Here is a 13,875-nt window from a genome sequence, read left to right on the forward strand (position 1 = left end):
GTGAAAATTAATTCCTTAAGAAATCTTCAGAGAAGATGTAAGATTTTTGTGATTCAAGAGGAATTCTTGATTTCTAGAGTAGTTGATGAAATTATTTACAAAATGCCAAAAACGTTCAAAATATTTTTTAATTTTTTCAAAGAAATTTTCAAACAAGAAAGATGGAAAAATCCTCAATAGCATTATCAAGTTTGGCAGATTCCCAGGAAAAAAATACTAGATGCAATATCCTAAGAAATATGCCCCCGATGCCCCAAAAAAAAAATCAAAAATGAGTTTAATTAGAAGAAATTCTTAAAATAATTTTGAATGGATTTTTGAAATAAACATTGATAGTTTTCCTGAAACAATCTCTAGATGAAATCTGAGGTTATTCGTTAAGAATCTCAAGTGGAAATAATCAAAGGAATCTGTTGAGAAATTGAATGTATCATTGATCGAACTCTAAGAAAACAATCGGTTCAGTCTTCTGCTGACCGTATTTTTCCTGGGTTTCAGCCTTCTGCTGAACCTTTTCTGGTGTTGAACTAGCATAATTTAACCCTTTGGGGCCTGATTTTTTCCAACAACTATTATACAGTTTTTTGAACGCCTTTCAATAGTTTTGGTGCTCAAAATGCTAAACATAACAAGAAATTATGACAAATATTTTTTGGGAGGGTCGAGGTCTTCCAAACTGCTCTTGAGTTCATAACTTGAAGTCTATGCTTGTAATAACAACCTTGTTCATCATACAAGGTGATGAACTGTAATCTACCGTATATTCTGAACCTTCTGAGTGTTCAGCAAATATTATCAGATCATTTCGAATGTTCTAGATTATCTAACTTGTCGGGATGTTCAGTACATAAGATCTACAACGCGATGAGAGTCAGGATTTAGTGGTAATAAATTAATAACCACGAAACGAAGCACTTCCGAAACATGGTGTATTCGACAAAGTTTCCAGTCATAATTAGCGACACGTAAAAATATACTATTTTCAACCCCCTTTTCACCTTTTGTTTAAGAACAATTTGTGAAAACGTCAGTAGAGTCTAAATGCGTAAACGAGTAGAAACACGTTTTGAATATATGTGTTTGTCGACGAATCTTCTTCTTTTTTCTTGGCATATCGTTCCCACTGGGAGGAAGCTGGCTTCTCAGCTTAGTGTTAGTTTAGCACTTCCACATTTATTACCTGAGATCTTTCTCAGCTAATGACCTTTTTGCATGGATATATCGTGTGGCAGGCATGCGCCCATACTCTGTGCCCAAGGAAGTCAAGACTCTTTCCTTTACGAAAAGATCCGGTAATCGTCATACAAATCTCGAGCTCTACTTCTTTTTTGCAATCGTGCAACACGACTATCCGTGTAGAGGCGTCACTACTGTACTGTCCCAGACAAACAGACGTAACACTCTTGAGAAGCTCATGGTACATGCGTTTAACGATGAATTTGAATTTCATTTGACCGACGCGATCGTTCCACCACAGGCGCTAGTGTTCGACCGCTTTGACTTTTGATAGTGTGCACGTTGCTGAATGATGCGAACAAAACTTACAGGCAATTCGTGTAGTAGTGTGCGTGTTAGGCAAACGTCAACTAAAAATCCATCATGGCAGACAGTGCTTCGCGCGGTTCTTGCAACAGATGGCAGTGTGGACTATAAGACTATCCATGAGGACACTTCGCGTTTGGGTTGACAGCTCAAAGTGCAATCACAGTGAACACTAAACTTACCGAAATTTCGTTAAGCGTCATCAGTGCTTACCAATCTCCTTTGTTCCCCAAGCGATGATTGTCAAAAATTCATGGTAAACAAAAAAATTTAGCTGATCACAGCTGTCTCATGGATTGCCTTATTGTCAGTTAAGCACTTGGTAAACTCTTTGCCATGACATGAAAAGGCATGTGAAGCAGCGTTTTTCTTGACATAATAGGTATGTACTACCAAGTACGAACATCAATTGTATTTACAAAAGGCATTTTAAGCTACTTTTATACTAATTATTCTATTTGTCAGACTTCTGCATGTTCAGGATGTTCTAGGTTGCCAAGTAGGACATTAAGGCATACACCTAAAATTTTTCCCTGACAGGGAAGTATATTTGCAAGGACTTTTCTGAAGACAGTAAATTTTATTCATTGGTTCTTTTTATACAGCCATTTTCCGACTGCGGTCATAAATGACCGTGCCGGCCCCAAAGGGAAAACTTTGATCGTTTTAGCGAGAAAAGTTACTGGAACAAGGGTAGACCTGAAGTTCTGAACTCCAGGGTAAATTGGAGGGCCTGGAATATCACCAACGTTCCTTGAAATAGCCAATTGGTCTGTGAGAAGGTTCAGTGAACATGGTAGATTATATAACTTCACTCAGTTTAGAAAGAAAAATTACTGGAACAAGGGAAGACCTGTAGTTCTGAACTCCAGGGTAATTTGGAGGGCCTGGAATACTCCAAACGTTCCTTGAAATATCTTTTTGATTCGTGAGAAAGCTCAGTGAACATTAAATAACTTCATCGTTTAGTAAGAAAAATTACTAGAACAATTGTAGATCTGAATTTCTGAACTCCGGGGTAATCTGGGTGGCTCGGAATACCCCAAACGTTCCTTGAAACAGCTAATTGATCCGTGAGAAAATTCAGTGAACATGTTAGATTTTATAACTTCACTCAGTTTAGCGAGATAAATTACTTGAACAAATGCAGACCTGAAGTTCTGAACTCCAGGGTAATTTGGAGGGACCAAACGTTCCTTGAAAGAGCTTATTGATCCATGAGATGGTTTAGTGAGCATGTTAGATTATATAACTTCACTCAGTTTAGTGAGATAAATTACTGAAACAAATGTAAACCTGAAGTTACGAACACTAGGGTAATTTGGAGGGCCTAGAATACCCCAAACGTTCCTTGAATTAGCCTATTGATCCATGACAAAGTTCATTGAACTTGGTAAGTTATATACCTTTACTCAGTTTAGCAAGAAAAAATACTGGAATAAGTGTAGACCTGAAGTTCTGAACTCCAGGGTAATTTGGAGCACCTATAATATCCCAAACGTTCCTTGAAACAGCCTATTGATGCATGAGAAGGTTTAGTGAACAGGAAAGATTTTATAAATTCACTCAGTTTAGCGAGATAAATTTCTGGAATAAGTGTAGCCCTGAAGTTCTGAACTCCAGGGTAATTTGGAGGGCCCGGCATACTCCAAACGTTCATTAAAACATCCTATTGATACGTGCGAAAGTTCAGTGAACATGGTAGATTATATAACTTCACCCAGTTCAGCAAGAAATACTACTGGAATAAATGTAGACATGAAATTCAGATTTCCAGGGTAATTTGGAGGGCCTGGAATACCTCAAACGTTTCTTGAAGTAGCCTTCTGATCCGTGACAATGTTCAGTAAACATTGTAGATTATATAACTTCACTCAGTTTAGCGAGAATAACTACTGGAACAAGTGTAGACCTGAAGTTCTGAACTCCAGGGTAATTTGGAGGGCCTGGAATATCGCAAACGTTCCTTGAAATAGCTCTTGAGATTCTCAGAGGTTGGTAGATTCTATTTGAATGTGTAATGTTATTGTTTTTAAGGTGAAGATGAATCGAAGCCAAACTTCAAATTTTCAAGAGCACGGATCTGGAGAACCAAACATCCGTTTAAGCTGAAAACTTAATCGATTGGTCACTAGCTGGTGGTGACCAATCGATAAGGTTTTCAGCTCAAACGGATGTTTCATTCTCCAGATCCGTGCTCTTGAAAATTTGAATTTTGGCTTCGATTCATCTTCACCTTAACCCAAACAATTACTGTTACGGTTGTAGATTTCAAAGAGTGTGCTTCAGGACAGTTTGGACGTCCTAGAACATCCCAGGACATAGCAAAGCAAGTGAAATAGTGTTTTCGTTAAAAGAGTAATTCTGTATTATCTAGCCCGAACATCTAATATGTTCACAAACAGCATTTCACGCTTCGTATGTACTTATAGTTCAATTTTCCAAACTTCAGGATGTTCATGATGTTCTAGGTTGTCAATTAGGTCATAAAGGCATATACTTCATATTTTTCTCTGATAAAAGAGTATATTTGGGACAACTTTGCCGAAGACAGTATATACATTTGTTCATTGGTTCTTTTTTTACAGTTTTTTTTTTGTACTGCGGTCATATATGACCGCCTCGGCCCCAAAGGGTAACACGTTAATAAAGATGAATAAAAAATCTAAGAAAAATACTCAGAATGATCCATGGAAAATTATTAAAGAACCGCCTTATGTTTTTGAAGTTTTACATTTAATAAAATATATAAGTGGGGGGGAGAAATCTACAGGATTTAAGGGACAACTATTTTAGGTATGCCTGAAGAAATTCGAGAGTAATTCTTTGAAGAAATGGCAGTGGAGTCTTTGGAATCTGGTACTATCTTAACGTGTGTCATCAACTGCCAATGAAATTTACGAACTTTTTACAATATGAGCTTTGTAAAACCGTCAATTGACATGTAGTTGTCGGACTCTTACTCAGAAAAAAAAAATGCACTAATATGGGTTTTTAACTCTGACTTGCTAACTCTGAATGAAAGAAAGGATGGATGCACTTAATAGTTTAACGTTGTATGCATAAAGGGTGCAGAGATTGAGTATAGTTATCGTTTTCAAGTAAAATTTCATACTTTTATGATTTCTTAGGAACTAGCCCCCCTGATGGAAACCTGGATTTCGCCCACTTTTGACGCCATTCTAGATTTCAAGCTTTTTAATGTCAAGAAAGCTATCTGAAATAAAATATATCGAACAACATTATCAACTACATTGGTGTCTTTCTTTTCTAATATGAAGAAGATGCTGAGCTTCATTCAAGTTTGGTAAGGCTGCTTGAGTTTTTCTCCCTTGGTAAATACTGTACCGTTTTTTTTATAAGAGTGCTTCGGGAAGCCCAAGCAAATCGGTTCGCTTTTAGGATGGCGGAAAAGTCTTTTGTCCCGTTTACGCTGGGCAGATTGTTCAGCGAGGTCCCAAGCAATCGAGTTGGTTCTGCGCGTGTCTTGAAAGTGATTCAATAAGTACATCAGCTTGTGCGTGTTGTGTTGACGGAATTGAAATTGCTCTGTCAACGATGGGCTAGAAATTGGTGAGCTCGTTTCATGTTATCTCTTTGTTTCTTTTCTTTCAAATCAATAGAATATATTGACACATGCATTCGTCCTTACTAGAAATAGGCAAAACGGCTCTTTTTAGTGAATGGATCCGATCCGAATCGCTAACTTTAGTGAATAGGGTCTTTTGAACGATTCTGTGGCTCAGCGTAAAGGAAGAACGAACTGTACCGAGTGAACGGGTCCAACGGTTCAATCCGCGTTACGCGACACGCGTTCTTTGTGTTGTACGATCTTTTGCTTCCTCATTATTCGTACATTCTGCTCCAGAACTCACGATTCAACCGGAAACGAACACGACATTTGACCGATTTTGCCTACCCAAACCAAACGGAAGATGCAAAACTATATGCTTTGCGTTCAGATGAACGCTTTCTCTCTTTATCTCTCGTTTGTGTGTAAGGCAAATGGGCGAGGCAAACTTGCCTGTGTATGTTGAGAACGCTGAGAGCACGGAGCAGCAGCAAGCTGTGCTTGCAAGTGTGGCATGGCGTGCAAAGTAAATCACATATCAAACGGTATAATGAAGCCTCGATACGAACGAAAGAGAATAGGATAAAAGAATTAGTTTGCACTTTTCACGGGTCACTTTTTATCAAATCCGTTGCGTTGTGTGACTGCACTACTGATAGAATGAACCGACTCTCGCCAAAAAAGAGCCACGAATCATTAGTTCAATTGAGTGATTCGGTTCTTTTGAACGGTTTTTTGTGGAGATGCAGAGGTTAAGGTGGTCTTTAAAAAGCAAAGGTTACGCAATAATATTCCTTCACCCAATACCACCTGACAGCAAGGACGTGGCCGGCGCCGTTATTGACCCTGTCTAATTAGATACACTGAAATATGCACATTGAAGAAAACTATTGCCAGTCCTAGCTGGACTGATTCTTTCCCTAGCTACACACATGTTGTAATTGTGTATTATCAACTGATATATGACCTAAACTAGTCATATATAAGTCGATAATACTCAATTATAACATGTGTGTTGCTCGGGTTGTGCATATTCACTGACTTTGGTCAATCGAAATAACAACCATAGATATGTGTAGTCCGTCTATGCTAAGCTTATCTTGATAGATACTGTACCTTTTTTTGTACGTTTTTTTTTGCCCTTATGTATTGAATAAAATCAGCATATAATAAATAAAGTAATATTTTTTTTCAGATATCAAGTCAGGGATCATCCTTGGCTTTGTAGTAACGTTCGCAGCTGTAGATCAAATATATTCTAAAGGTATGTGTACAATTCTTGGTTCGTTCAAGGACCTTCGCTATGAAGCGTATGACAATTAGAATAGCCGAATATCGCAACGGTGCACACCTCTAGTCCATTACATCCGCTCGACCGATGTCCTTCCAGAAATGTTATTTTTACGACCAATGATTGCGTATTGATTCGATTTCATTGCACTTAATCGCAATTCGCTACGTTCGCCATAACGACCGACCGAACAAAGAAAATCAATTACCGATCGCTTTCTTCGCCTCTCACTCGAGCTGGGGGTTTGACGAACCCATCCAGAAAATGCTGAACCGTTGTAGTCCAGCCAGCCAGCAGCGGAGTAATTCCCACCAGAGACACAGTAGTAATGATTATAAGAAATACTGCTGCATTCCATTTCTCTTTCCATTGATTGAACGCGGGAAACCAGTTTCGAGCTGTACCGTCCAAAGAGATGGAAACCTATTTCGAGGGAATTTCAGCTCCGGCCACGTTCCAATGTCCAACACGGCACCTGTTTGTAATGCTACACCTTCGTAGAGTGGGAAAGTGAAAGAGGGCGAAAAAACCAAACTTGATCCTAAATTAGAAAATTATGCTGCTTCCTTTTTCCAAAACCCAACCGACCAAACTAGCGCAACAATGGCCTATATCAAAGTCAAGTGCGCGAAGGTGCCGTTCTTCGTAGCGGGTGGTGCGGCGTTTCGTAATCCCCTTGTGATTCTAACGTTGGCCGTTTTACCATGGCGCAATGGCTGACGACGATAACCGATTCGGTGAACCCTCGCACCAGCTGATGACTGTTGGACTCACTTTCGGGAAGACATGCCTCGCATATTAACGACGGAAACCCTCTTTGTTGGACGGTGGATAGCCGAACAGGAAAAGCGATGTATTATTTAATATATCGGTATCATTTGGGAGCAAAACTGTTTTAATCAATTCGACCCTTTTCGTTGGGATCACTTTCCACCAAAAGTATGTAAATTAAGCCTCCAAAAGGCATTCATTTTTCGTCGGATCTGGAGAGCGCTCCGCAAATAGGGTCGAAAATAAGGGTTAATTACTCGCAAGTGCTAGTGGATGCTTGAATTTTTGCCTCCATTTTCGGCTAACAAGGGTGCCAAGAATCATTTTCCGCGTTTAATTAAAAATTGTTCCATCCCGGCTCGCCGTATATCCCACCAGCTTTAGCCGTGTTGAAAGTTTTTCCCTTTTTACGTTTTAAAAAGGGTCATATTTCAAACTTTACGCTAGATTGCTTGCGGTTAATCCATTGAGCGCAACCCACTTCGTTATCTAGTTTTCCATTTCCTCACACAAGGATCCCATCCAATATTCCGCGCGCCGTGCGAATTGGCCTTGATGGAAAAGTGCCTCCACCGCACCGCATCGCAGATGATATACCTACCAGCAAACCTTGGAGGATGCGCTGTGTCTCTCGTCTTGCAGTTTGGCCCCAAATGTGTTCTTTGCATGGCGTAACCCAACCAACAAATGACGAGATAGAGCACAGCCCAAACCGCTTCTCTTCACTTTCATTATTTGTTCAAACACGGCAAGCGAACGGCAGAACCCTTGCTTGCACAAACTAGGACAACTCATCAGGACCGTGTCTCTTCTGATGCTGCTCAGGCGAAGAAGAAGGCACCGGGTGCCTGATGATATATGCGCCCATCATTCACCCAGCCCTCTCCGTCATGGGCGTAGTCTGAGCTATACAAAAACTGAACGATTAAAAAAAAAACTAAATCAACTGGGTTTTCTTGCAAGTTTATTGATTTGAATGTTTCAATAAGTAATGGTTTTCAGGATTCATATATTAACCCCTCTACCGGCAGCTTAATTTTTTACCATCAAAAAAATATTCAAATCGCAATAACTTTTTTGTTCCTCGATATTTTTGCACCATTTTTTCACAAGATCTCAAAAAACTCTTCTAGTTTGAGAATCCTTGTCGATATTCATACTTGATGATCTAGTTTTGAAGCTATTCCGATGTTGTTTGGGGGACCGACATTCTCCATATTAAATGTCTTTAGCGGCCATTTTGTTTTATCAAAATAATAAAATGTGTACTTTTCAATATCAGATAATAAAGAACTACCCTGAAAAAACACACCTATCGGTTCAGTATTCTTCGAGAAATCTGAAAATTACGATATGAAATTTTTTAGAGTTTTCAAAATCTAAATGCTCATTACTCAAAGACGGCTGCACCAAATTGCTTCATTTTTTCACAACATACTCGCACTAACATATCATTCCGAGGAGTGAATATCCGAATACGATAAAAATTCTGTAGCCTGAGATATTTTCGTCGGTCCCCAAAGGAATTTTGGAATATCTCCGGACCCAGATGACCAATTATCAATATCGACACATATTCTGGAACTAGAAGAAATTTTTAAGAACTTGTGAAAGAATAGTGCAAAAATATCGCCGGTAGAGGGGTTAATATAAATTTGTACATGATAAACTTTCAAGATCTTCTTGGAGTTTAAATATAAGTCAGACTCAAGCTCTTCCCAGGAATCATGATTTAGGAGTTGCCCCTCCTATTGGCTGATGAACAAACAAGTATTACGGAAATAATACTACTGTGGCATTATAGATTTCTTGTAGAATTTCTGGAGTCCATCAAACAATCAGATTTCTGACAACGATCTAACCAGCAACAATTCGTAGGTTTTATTAACTTCCTGCAATAAAACTTGCGAGAAATCTGTTTTTGAACTCAAAAGCAGTGGCGCGGGAAGTATTTTGTTGACAAATTAGTGTAATAATCATGGAGAACTTTCAGAAAAACCGTTTAAACAATTCATGGATTAACCCAAGACCTGTCACATCGTGTATTGAGTACACGCATCTTGAACGAAGCTCGCTTATTATACACAGCACGAGCGTGGTGCTGTAGACGATAGCCGAGTAGGCTCTTTATTCCGAGGCCATTTTTTTTAAATTTTGTTAGCGATTTTTCGACCGATTCTTACATAAATACCGAAGCACACTCTTTAGAAATTCTTGGTTGAATTGCCTTTAACATTTATGGAAGTAACCCTTGATTAATTACTGGGAATTCATGGGATCCAACTTTCCCTGATATTTGTGCCATGTTTCATAAAAAATTAAGGCTTTCAGAATTGTTGAAGATATTCCAGCAAAATATGTATAGGAGTTTCAGCATGTCGAGTTTACCAAACATCTTGAGCTTCTTGAGTTTACAACAAGTAGCATGAATTCATTAGTAAAATCAATAATTTGCGCATACGAGCACCACTTGCATTCATTGAAGCTTATAATCGATCACCACACTCACTATTTTGAACAAATTGAGTATTAAATAAAACGTTTAACCACACTATCACGTATGAACCAATGCTGGTGAATCAGTCTAAATCATCACAACAAGAACTTTAATGATGCAGGGAAAATGCCAAACTGCAAATACAAATTTGTTTTTGTTTTTCATATTATTTTGGCAAAGGTTACTAGATGATAAATTAAAGTCAAATGACGAAAAACGTGTATATTTGAAGATACTAGGAAATATTAACAGATTCTATTAAATTTAATTGTTAAATTTAATAAAAACCTACAGAGCGTCTGGATATTGGTGCCGTCCGGATTTTGATTCATCACGGTACTTGATGGCAAGGCAAAGTTTTCCGGGCCCACTAGTTTTCGATAAATCTCTTAGTAATTTTAACCGAAAAGGAAGTCACTAAGTTGATCTAATTTACGATCTTGAAGCTTTCTCAGTCTTGTAATGATTACTAGCTTTATAAAAAAACAATTGCTTTCTGTTTAGGTCCTGGATTCCATAGGGTTGAATAGTTTCCTTGCCTTCCATGGACATAAAGTTTTTGCCAATGTTTGTTCTAACCATGGTTTCGAATGGGTATTAGGGTGCGGCTTATTTTTGAAAAGTTTTCAAACCCGAAAATTCGTGTGCTCTACTGAATTCAAATCACATTAAAAGAGATACCTCAAAATCTGAGCCAAAAATATTAACATTTAGAGGTGGCGCAAGCGTCTTGCAGTTGAATTTTCAGGTTATAAAAAATGACCTTCAGTGAAGTACACATAACTTTGTTATTTTTTAACCGATTTTAAAACTTTTAGCATCAATACCTTCAAAATTAAATTTGTGAAAACTTTGTTGAACATCAAAATTGTCTAAAATCAAAACAAGTTTTAGTTAAAAGTAATTTATTCCAAATGTTTCCTCATTTTGCTAAAAAAATCATTTTTGTTTGACCATAACTTCATTAAAACTCAATCGATTCCAAATCTTTTTACATACTTTTGAAGCAAATTTATTTGTTTTCAAACTGTACATACAACATTTTTTTCTAAAAAATATTTTGACTTAGGTATTCAACAAAAACTACCCAAAAACATGATTTTTTAATGAAAAAATCAAATTTCTTTGGATAATTTAAGTTTTTTTTTGCCGAAAATAGCATTTTTTCTATAAAACTTAAATATGTGAAGCATCTTGCCTTAATTACGAGTTGAATAGTGCATATATTTTTTAACATATGCACACATAATTTTGTTTCAAAATTATTTAAAAATTATTGCAAAGTCCTTCCCAAAGGTTTAACAAACGAGAAAAATTAGTTTCAGCTTAAGAAACAATATTTAACTGCCAAAGATTTGACAAAACTGGAATTTTTCGTTAAAAAATAATGTTTTTGTGCAGTTTTTGCTGAATAACTTGGTCAAGACATTTTTTTAGTGAAATGTGATATATGAAAGGTTTGAAAACAATTAAATTAGCTTCGAAAGCATGTAAAAAGATTTGGAATCGGTTGAGTAATCATGAAGTTATGGTCAAACAAAGTTGAAATTTTTAGTAAAATGAGGAAAAATTTGGAATAAATTATTTTTAACTAAAACTTGTTTTGATTTTAGACAATTTTGATGTTCAACAAAGTTTTCACAAATTTAATTTTGAAGGTATTGATGCTAAAAGTTTTGAAATCGGTTGAAAAATAACAAAGTTATGTGTACTTCACTGAAGGTCATTTTTTATAACCTGAAAATTCAACTTCAAGACGCTTGCGCCACCTCTTAAAGTTAATATTTTTGGCTCAGATTTTGAGGTTTCTCTTTTGATGTGATTTGAATTCAGTAGAGCACACGAATTTTTGGTTTTGAGAACTTTTGAAAAATAAGCCGCACCCTAATGGGTATGCTCATCTGCTCAAAAGGTTTAGGTCAAAGTATCACGTTACCTTATAAATAATTCATCCAGGAGTTCTTCGAAAAATGCGACAAGGATTTGCAAAAGAATAAGATCTACACATTTTTTTGGATTCCTTCGATTTTTTTATTCCTCTCCGTATTTTTCTGCAGTTTCCTCAAGGAATTTCTTCAATAATTACTTCAGGGTTTTCCCACAAATTGTTTCAGTGAATCTTTAGCAATAATTCAAAGTTTTTTGAGGGAACATTTCTAAGAATATTTCCAGACATTAATTAATGAAATCAAAATTCAAAAATTTCATAAAGAATTATATTTAAAGACACATACAGTAATTTATCTTTGGATTTCTTCCACAGATTGCTTCAGAACACAGGAAATTTCTTAAAGATTAATTTAAGGAATTCAAGCAAAACAATATAATGCTAACTTTATAAAGATTTCTTCAAGTATTCGTCTGAAATTGAACCTTCAAAATCTCAATATCTCAGAATACTGAATTAATCTCTTGTTCGGTTACTCGCTTTTCAAAACATTAGTTTGATGAGAGGTTGTTGTGAAATAAAATTGCAACTATTTTTTGAGTAATGGGCATTCATATCAACTCTGGCCACATAGAAGCTTCAAAAACATAATTTTGTAATATTCAGTGTTCTTGGATTTTTTCACATTTTATTTATTTATTGATAAATTCTGTAAAATAAAATGGCGGCAAAATGAATATTATTTGGTGAATGTTGATCCATCAAAACCAAATAACCAATAATCAATATCAACACAAATTCCGAAAATAGAAGAGTTTTTTGAGAACTTGTAGAACATTGTGCAAAAATATAAAAAAAACAGTAAAGTTACGAGATTCATTTTTTGTGGTTAAAAATGATGCTGCTGATTAATTTCTCTACCGCAAAAATAGATTTATTTGAATCGCTTGAAACAATCTATTGAGATATCTTCAGTATTCCTTCAAAATATATCTTTTGAAATTGCTGCTGACATTTTTCTTGGAGTTTTGCGATGAATAACTCCAAAATTTTGTTCCTCTCCCAAAAATTCTTGTTTAAATTCAATTTGAGACAACTACAAAAAGCTTGTTCAGGGAAACCTTTGAGAACTCCCTCCAGAACTCTTTAAGATATTCTTCCAGAGAATCCAGTTATTTACATAATCAACGCCAAACTGAAACTAAACAGATCTTTTTGAGCAATGATGAAATTTTCAAGGTTTTGACCAGAAATTTCACATGGGGAAAAGGATTCCCCAAGAAATTACTCCAACAATTGTTCAGAGTAATTTGCCTTAAGCTGCTTTAAGATAATATTCTAAGAATTTCAGCAGTACTAGAGTTTCTTCAAACAACTATCTAATCTAATCTAATCTAAGCGCTTGCACAGCCAATATTGAAAAGCATCCTGGAAATACCTAAATTTATTCAGGTATTTTCTTGTCAGTATTAATATTTGCCGAATATCAACGATATGATGCAAATATTAAAATGGCCAGGCCCACTGTGCAGACTTTGGGGTTGACGAAGATTGAAAAAATCATGACGATTAGGTTATTCACCCATAAATAAACTGATAGCCAAAAAAATTTCAATTTTAAGAAAGAAGAAACGGGGACAACCGTACCAACCGTTTCGATTCAGGGTTATAGGTAAAATCGTTGGGAGTGGCGTTGCTAAGAAAGTTAATGCACACTCCATTGTTGTTCTCCTGGGATGGGAAATAGGCATTTCTTCCTCATGTCCTGGCTCTAGAGCCTTGGTTCAAGCGCCTTTGCTCGCTCTCTGAAACGAGATGAACTCTTATTTTGTCCCTTATACAAAACAAAAACTGTTTCCCATAAATTTAAAAATTCATCAAAAATGAGACCATGTGTGCAATTTGTACAAGAATGATAATATAAAATATTAAAAACGATCTCACCAGATTTCAGTAGTGCACCAACTTTTTTTTCCAGGATCGTGGATCCGCTGTTACCGCCAATGATCGCAAGTTACGCTTGAGGCAATCGTTGGGAGTTTTCCGGTAGTCCACAAAGACTGCATTTTTCATTTTTGAGAGCATATTGGCGCATTGTTCCATCTGCTATACATGTAACCGAGCGCCAAGACTTACTGTTGGTCTTTTCGCAAAACCAAGGCCACTTCCTCCGTCCGAACTCGGGCTTTTATGTTGACGGAACTCCATCGATTTTGGAAACAGCAACAACACTGTGCTTGGAACAATAGTCCATCCATAATGTTCCAGTACTGCCCAATTAGAGTTTCTTCAAACAACTATGCAGAAAATCTCAT

The 13,875-nt window shown here is 36.7% G+C and overlaps 1 long non-coding RNA gene across 1 annotated transcript in view; it reads left to right on the plus strand.

The window, feature by feature from the left end:
- LOC110674246 overlaps window positions 1-13,875 on the plus strand; it is a 428,424-nt gene that overhangs the window by 63,628 nt on the left and 350,921 nt on the right. The window contains exon 2 of the long non-coding RNA XR_002498762.1: window positions 6,309-6,377. This is a non-coding gene — a long non-coding RNA (uncharacterized LOC110674246). The remainder of the gene's footprint in view (window positions 1-6,308; window positions 6,378-13,875) is intronic.

The sequence above is a fragment of the Aedes aegypti genome, chromosome 1 (genome assembly GCF_002204515.2).
Source record: "Aedes aegypti strain LVP_AGWG chromosome 1, AaegL5.0 Primary Assembly, whole genome shotgun sequence".
Lineage (NCBI taxonomy): Eukaryota > Metazoa > Arthropoda > Insecta > Diptera > Culicidae > Aedes > Aedes aegypti.